This window comes from Colobus angolensis, unplaced genomic scaffold (assembly GCF_000951035.1).
Source record: "Colobus angolensis palliatus isolate OR3802 unplaced genomic scaffold, Cang.pa_1.0 Scaffold553, whole genome shotgun sequence".
NCBI classification, from domain to species: Eukaryota; Metazoa; Chordata; class Mammalia; order Primates; family Cercopithecidae; genus Colobus; species Colobus angolensis.
This window is the reverse complement of record NW_012119077.1, coordinates 838,859-846,073: the sequence shown is the minus strand read 5'-3', so window position 1 is coordinate 846,073 and position 7,215 is coordinate 838,859.

The window sequence follows — 7,215 nt, the reverse complement described above, 5'->3', positions numbered from 1 at the left end:
CTTCCCAAATTTAATACTTTTTAATACTTGGGTTGTGTCCAACTAACATATGTTTTAACATTTTTAACTTTGTCATTTTTTTTTGCTTTGGTATAAAATTTGATTTTAAATTCAGTTATGATTTTAACATTTCTATTTCATAGTAATTTTTCCATCTTATTTAATTATGACTTTTTTGACAATTTTATGTCTTATTTTTAATGTTTTTTTAATTTCCACTGGTTTTCTTGAGTCTCATGAGGTTCAGAACACACTACCCAAAATGGTGTGCTGTGGCAAATTGAATAGTTTAGGCTGAAATAACTTAAAGAACAGATGTGAAGACTCTCTGACTTCCTCTTTTGTCCCTGAAGCAGGTCATAGAAAGAACACATACTAGAGAGACACTTTCATCTTTACTTTCTTTGAAAGTAGATCATAGACCCTTATGTGAGAGCTGTCCTCCCTACAGAGAGAAAAAGAACAGGTTTGTCTTCAAAGATGGAAGGATGTAAAGAGGAATCTGAACAAATAGGCCTTGCTAAGTTTCCTCCAGTTTACTACCTTTAGCTCATACCTTTTTTCCTATTACATTTTTCTGTGACTTTCCACTCGTCATTAAAACCAGTATAAACATGTTTCATTTAACCACCTCTTCATGTGTCTTCATTTCCTTAGGAAAGCTCCAGTGTCATGTAAAACATATTACATAAATGTATATGTTTTTATATTGTTGATCCATCTTTTGTAAATCTAATTTACAGCTGGAGAATATAGGAGGGTAGAGGGAAAATAGATTTTTTTTCTTATCAGCTGTCTATTTTTCTTTTATCTAACAGGATTTAAGTATATCCTGAATGCCTTGAAAAGGGAAGCCAGACATGAAGACCACTTCTAACTGATGTATACTTGTTTGGATCTAACTTGTTTTATGGTATGCATGATATACAGTGATTACATCAGAAAGACTTATAGTCATGAATGGGAACTATGTTATGTTCCTACATATTTGTAACATATGAAGGTAAAATATTTTTGAAAGGGAAATTGTAGCAAACAGATCAAACTGTTTTTGAAGGAAGAGATTTTTATTTTGAATACACATAAGAATAAAAAGAGTAATAATGTTTCTTTCTTTTAAAGATTAATAACCCTCACATTATTTTAATAAATGCTGCAGTCAGTCAGAGACTTAAGTGATTGTGGTAGATATGGTAAATAGCTTGTTCAATGTTTGTTTAAACTTTTAGTGTACCTTACTGGGCTTCATTCACAGCAGAACAAAAAATTGCATTGACTAGGGTTGTTTTCAGCTAAGTTTCTGTAATTCACATAGAATCTATTTACTAGGGACTTGAATTCAGACCAGAGTTAGGTGGAGACTGTAACAGCAAAGGCTAGTCAGATGTAGCAACAGAAGTGCTTACCTACTTTACTTCCATAAGAAATTAGTCACACAGTATTAATTTGTTAAGTTAAAAAATCAGAAAAAAAAATCATTAAATAAAAAGTTTGAAAATTATATCAAGTGACAAGTTTCTGCAATAATTCTCTTCACCCACATCTGCCTACTTCCTCTGCCTTCCTACTTTTTTATGTTGTTCAATTGATTAGATTGATTTTTAAATTCATTTTCTAAGGAAAGAAACATTGCTTCGATTAGAGCTTCATGGCTTTTTCGAAAGGATCAGCATGCATGAAAACACTGAACAAATCTATCAGAATTATCTGTTTTAAGTAACACAGTAGGTTGTCTCTATGCAATGGTTTTATTGCCTTTTCAAGAAGCTCAGAATATAAATGAGAGGCATATATAGTGCAAACTACATTATAATGTGAAATAATTTTTAACATCATAATATTGAATTCTAAAACAATTATAGGAGACTGCCATTAATCAGTTACTGAGAAAATAATGTATACAGAATGAAGCCCATGAACATTTGTGTTTAGACAAATATTCACTCACTATATTTTCTTGCACAACACCTACATTACCCCTCACATTTTATAGAGACAAAGAGCAGTGCATGCAATTCAAAAGCTATAAATTTTTAAACTTATGAGTGTCAGCTAATGTATTCCTCAAAATGTCTGTACTCTTAAAAATAAAACACTTTAATTTTAAAAGTATTTTTTATTTCTTTTAACCACATTATAACACAGACTTCCTAACCTATGCTATTATCTGTTGTATTATTTAACTTGGCTACTATGACATAAACTAGGTGACTTATAAGCAAAGAGTTGTTTCTCACTCTTCTGGAGATTGGAAGTCTGAGATCAGGGGACCACTATACAGATTTGGGGGCTAGTGAGGAAAAAGTGGTTCAGTCTATAACACTTGTTTTTAAGTGTAAGTTTGTTTTTCTCATTTTTGAGTTACTTTCAGATATCCATCAATATCCATGCTGACTTCTCCCCCTCATATCACCTCTTACGATATTGCATAGTAAATTCCCTTTAACTTTTAGAATTTAAAATATTAGCCATACATTTAATACTTTCTACAGAGTTAACACAATAAGATTATAAGATTTTATGATTCTATGTGACTTTTGAATATAATTATCTTCTGCTTCACTGCATAGCTATGCTTTAAAGCCTTCAGATGTTATAATCTTTTTCTTTAAACATAACTCAAAATGCCTGGAAATCAAATTTAGCTTTAAAAACATTACAATATGGATAATTAGACATTTAACAAGTTTCTGATATTTACATATAAGTAATCTATTTTTTAAGTTAGCAGTAATTTTACCAAAGAAAAAATATAAGAAAATAAACCCTCATTAAACAGTTACATGCAATGCATACACATAAATACATCACTAAAAGCAAACAAAAGGATACTAAGCAGATAATGTACTAAAGAAAATGATGGCAACAAATCTCATAGCAAATAGAATGTTACTTTTACTGCTCAGGAATAATGAGAAATTAAGTTTGAACTAGTTAAATTAAAATGTCAATGAATATCTCACTTATGTTTACTTTAAAAATTTTATTTTAATATACAGATTGTATTAGTTCCTTCTAATGCAGCTAATAAAGACATACCCAAGACTGGGTAATTTATAAAGGAAAAGAGGTTTAATAGAATCACAGTTCCACATGACTAGGGATGCCTCACAATCATGGCAGAAGGCAAAGGAGGAGCAAAGGCCTATCTTACATGGTGACAGGCAAGAGAGAAGTGCCAGGGAACTGCCCTTTATGAAACTATCAGATATCATGAGACTTATTCACTATGATAAGAACAACACGGGAAAAACACGCCCCCATGATTCAATTACCTTCCACTGTGTCCCTCTCATGATGTGGGGATTATGGGAACTATAGTTTAAGATGAGATTTGGGTGGAGACACAGGAAAACCATACCACAGGTAATTTCAGCATGCCATCCTTCAGGAAATGAGACAAGAAATACAGCTGCACTGTGTAACGTGCACTAGGGGCTTAAACAAGAATACTAATATTTGCTAAAGGAAAGAAATAGCTATTTATATATATGAAAATCTGTCCTGTGTGGGCAAACTCTTTATTGTCGACTTTAGAACACAGTGATTAATCTGATGTCAACACTGGTGAAATCTTTTCACAACCTCTATCAGTCACTGGCGTGTCATTTGTGAAATGATGGAATCAATTCAGTTCATATACTGTTAAAGCTAATCTGGCAGGGTAAGGGGGCAGGTGGACAACAGCTTTCTTAGAAAACAACATCAATAATTCTTATTTAGAAGAGAAAGTAATATATATTTAGTAAGTCTTTCCTCAGTTTTGGCCCAATGCATATTGCCAGGAAGAGATTAAACCATTTTCAAATCAGGAAGTGAAAAATAAATTCTATCTTTTGTAGGATGATTTCAAATTTTAAAAATTCCAGTTATCTTTTAGAATTAGTTCCAATTCTCTTAGTGTTAGTCAATCATTTATCACTACAAAACACCACCTGAGTCTAAAATATTGACAAAATTCATGTATTTTATGAGCAATGCAAATATTTACTGGAAGAAATCAAACCACAAATGACTAAGGGCCTATAATACACTGAGATTATGTACAGAGTGTGAAAATTGTGATTGAAAAGCAATTTTGGAATCAGCATTTTCTGGTATAGTGATATATCTCTTTTTATCAATTTCAACCATATATATCATCTCTACCATCAAAAACAAACACCTCTGAGGCATGACAGCACCTGATACAATCAGGAAATTTGTGCTGGAGTAACAAAATTGCATTGATAAATAAGCTTTCTGTTTTAGTGACTTCCAATTTTTAGAGTTATTTTTTATATCTGCTTCTGACAGTAAACTTAGTGTTGCATAATTAAAAAGATTAAAGCGCATTGATATGACTTTGAAAGACATTCAGTTAGGATTTTATAGTGTTCCTAAGCAAGGGAAAAATAAATATGAAACTGTGACATATTTTCAATATGTATAGTTCCCAATCATTTGAAGAAAAATGGTCTGAATGACCAAAGCTAATAGGCTAGAACCATGTAACACTGACAAATTATTATTTTATTAATATATTAATGTATATGTTATTTTAACTTTCATTGAATTTAACATCGAGTATTTTTTTCTGCCTTCGTTTCTTATTTTCTTTATCTCTTTTTGTTTTTCTCCTATTTTCTTTTGACATTAACAAAAGGGTTTGGATATTTGACTTAAACGGGTATTCAGTAATGACTTCTTTTTATTCTCTTTTATTTTATCAAAACAATAAAAATTATGCTAGACAGAACAAGAAAGTATCATGTCATATTAGGCATGGATAATTATTTAGAAAGTTTTTGTCAAGCTCATTTTTATAAGTGAGTAAAATTCCACTGCTGCTATGGTTGTGTTTAAAGTTCTATTAGAAAATAGTGATCATGAAGATGATGGTGATGAGAATACTGATGATGAGATGAGACCGGCAGGAGGAGGAACATCTATCTAAAAATATAACAGGAGTCATCTTAGCTATAGCTACATTTTTTAAAAAACTTAGTAATTATAAAAAAAATCTATGAGGAAATTAATTTCAGGATAACCTACATTTTATGGTCATTTTTAAGGCAAATTTTTGAGGGAAAAATAATAAAAAGCATTTTAAAATTTTGATTATGAGAAGTAAGCATAGAGAAACTTAGTTTTCTTTTTATTCATTCACCTGTTTACATTATTACTGAATGCTAACTGTGAGACAGGCATTGTGTTGACCACTGTGGGTGCAGCAGGTAATCAAACAAACAGAAATTTTACTTACATTAAATTTACATTTAAGTGTAAGGAAATAGAAAATAAACAAGTAAAATAGCAAGTTGTGTAAAGAAACAGACTCCTTGGATAAATGGCTGAATCCAGAACTGGGACAGAGAAAATCCAAAATGAGCTTGTAATGGCATGAATTGCCAGAATGTAAGGGAGTGCTAACCAAATCAGCAAGCAAAACCAAAACAAAACCCACAGATGGATGGCAGCATGTCAAAGTGGCCAGCTTGTAAGAACTTGAAAGAGAGAACAGTTTGACTAAAACAATAATAATTATAGTAGTGTACTATAACCCCAAATATATAATGCTTATGTCCCTACTGATATGAATAAATTTTTAATTAAATAAATTCATGGAAGAGAAGAGATACATTTTCTTTAGAGAAAAATTCTCAAATCTACATACAGATATCTCTATTTCATTATATGGAGATTAATTTCTCTTTTTAGAACATCGACTGGATGGAGAAATTTGAATACAATGTGGAAAAGTAAACAGGGTCAATATTCAACAGTCTTAAAGAAAAGAATTTTCAACCCAGAATTCCATATCCAGCCAAACTAAGCTTCACAAGTGAAGGAGAAATAAAATCCTTTACAGACAAGCAAATGCTGAGAGATTTTGTTACCACCAGGCCTGCCTTACAAGAGCTCCTGAAGGAAGCACTAAACGTGGAAAAGAACAACTGGTACTAGCCACTGCAAAATCATGCCAAATTGTAAAGACCATCTATGCTAGGAATTATTAATTAACAGGCAAAATAACCAGCTAGCATCATAATGACGGGATCAAATTCACACATAACAATATTAACCATAAATGTAAATGGGCTAAATGTCCCAATTAAAAGACACAGACTGGCAGATTGGTTCAAGTCAAGACCCATAAGTGTGCTGTATTCAGGAGACTCATCTCACATGCAGAGACACACATAGGCTCAAAATAAAGGGATGGGGAAGATCTACCATGCAAATGGAAAATAACCAAAAAAAACCAAACCAAACTAAAACAAAACAAAAAACTGGGGTTGCAATCCTAGTTTCTGATAGAACAGACTTTAAACCAACAAAGATCAAAAGAGACAAAGAAGACCATTTTGTAATGGTAAAGAGATCAATTCAACAAGAAGAACTAACTATCCTAAATATATATACACCCAATACAGGAGTACATAGATTCATAAAGCAAGTCCTTAGAGACCTACAAAGAGACTTAGACTCCCACATAATAATAACGGGAGACTTTGACACCCAGCTGTCAGTATTAGACAGATCAGTGAGTCAGAAGGTGAACAAGGATATCCAAGACTTGAACTCAGCTCTGCACCAAACAGACCTAATAGACATCTACAGAACTCTCCACCCAAAATGAACGAAACATACATTCATCTCAGCACATCACATTTATTCTAAAATTGACTGTATAATTGTAAGTAAACCCCTCCTCAGCAAATGTAAAATAACAGAAATCACAACAAATTGTCTCTCAGACTACAGTGCAATGAAATTAGAACTCAAGATTAAGAAACACACTCAAGGGGGGCACCCAAGATGGCCGAATAGGAACAGCTCCAGCCTCCAGCTCCCAGTGTGAGCAACACAGAAGACAGGTGATTTCTGCATTTTCAACTGAGGTACCAGGTTCATCTCACTGGGGCGTATCGGACAGTCGATGCTGTTCCACGGGTGCAACCCGACCTGTGAGAGCTGAAGCAGGGCAAGGCATCACCTCACCTGGGAAGCACAAAGGGGAAGGGAATTCCTTTTCCTAGCCAAGAGAAATTGAGACACATAACACCTGGAAAATAGGGTAACTCCCACCCTAATACATCTTTCTCAGCACCACATCACACTTATTCCAAAATTGACCACATAGTTGGAAGTAAACCACTCCTCAGCAAATGTAAAAGAACAGAAATTATAACAAACTGTCTCTCAGACCACAGTGCAATCAAACTAGAACTC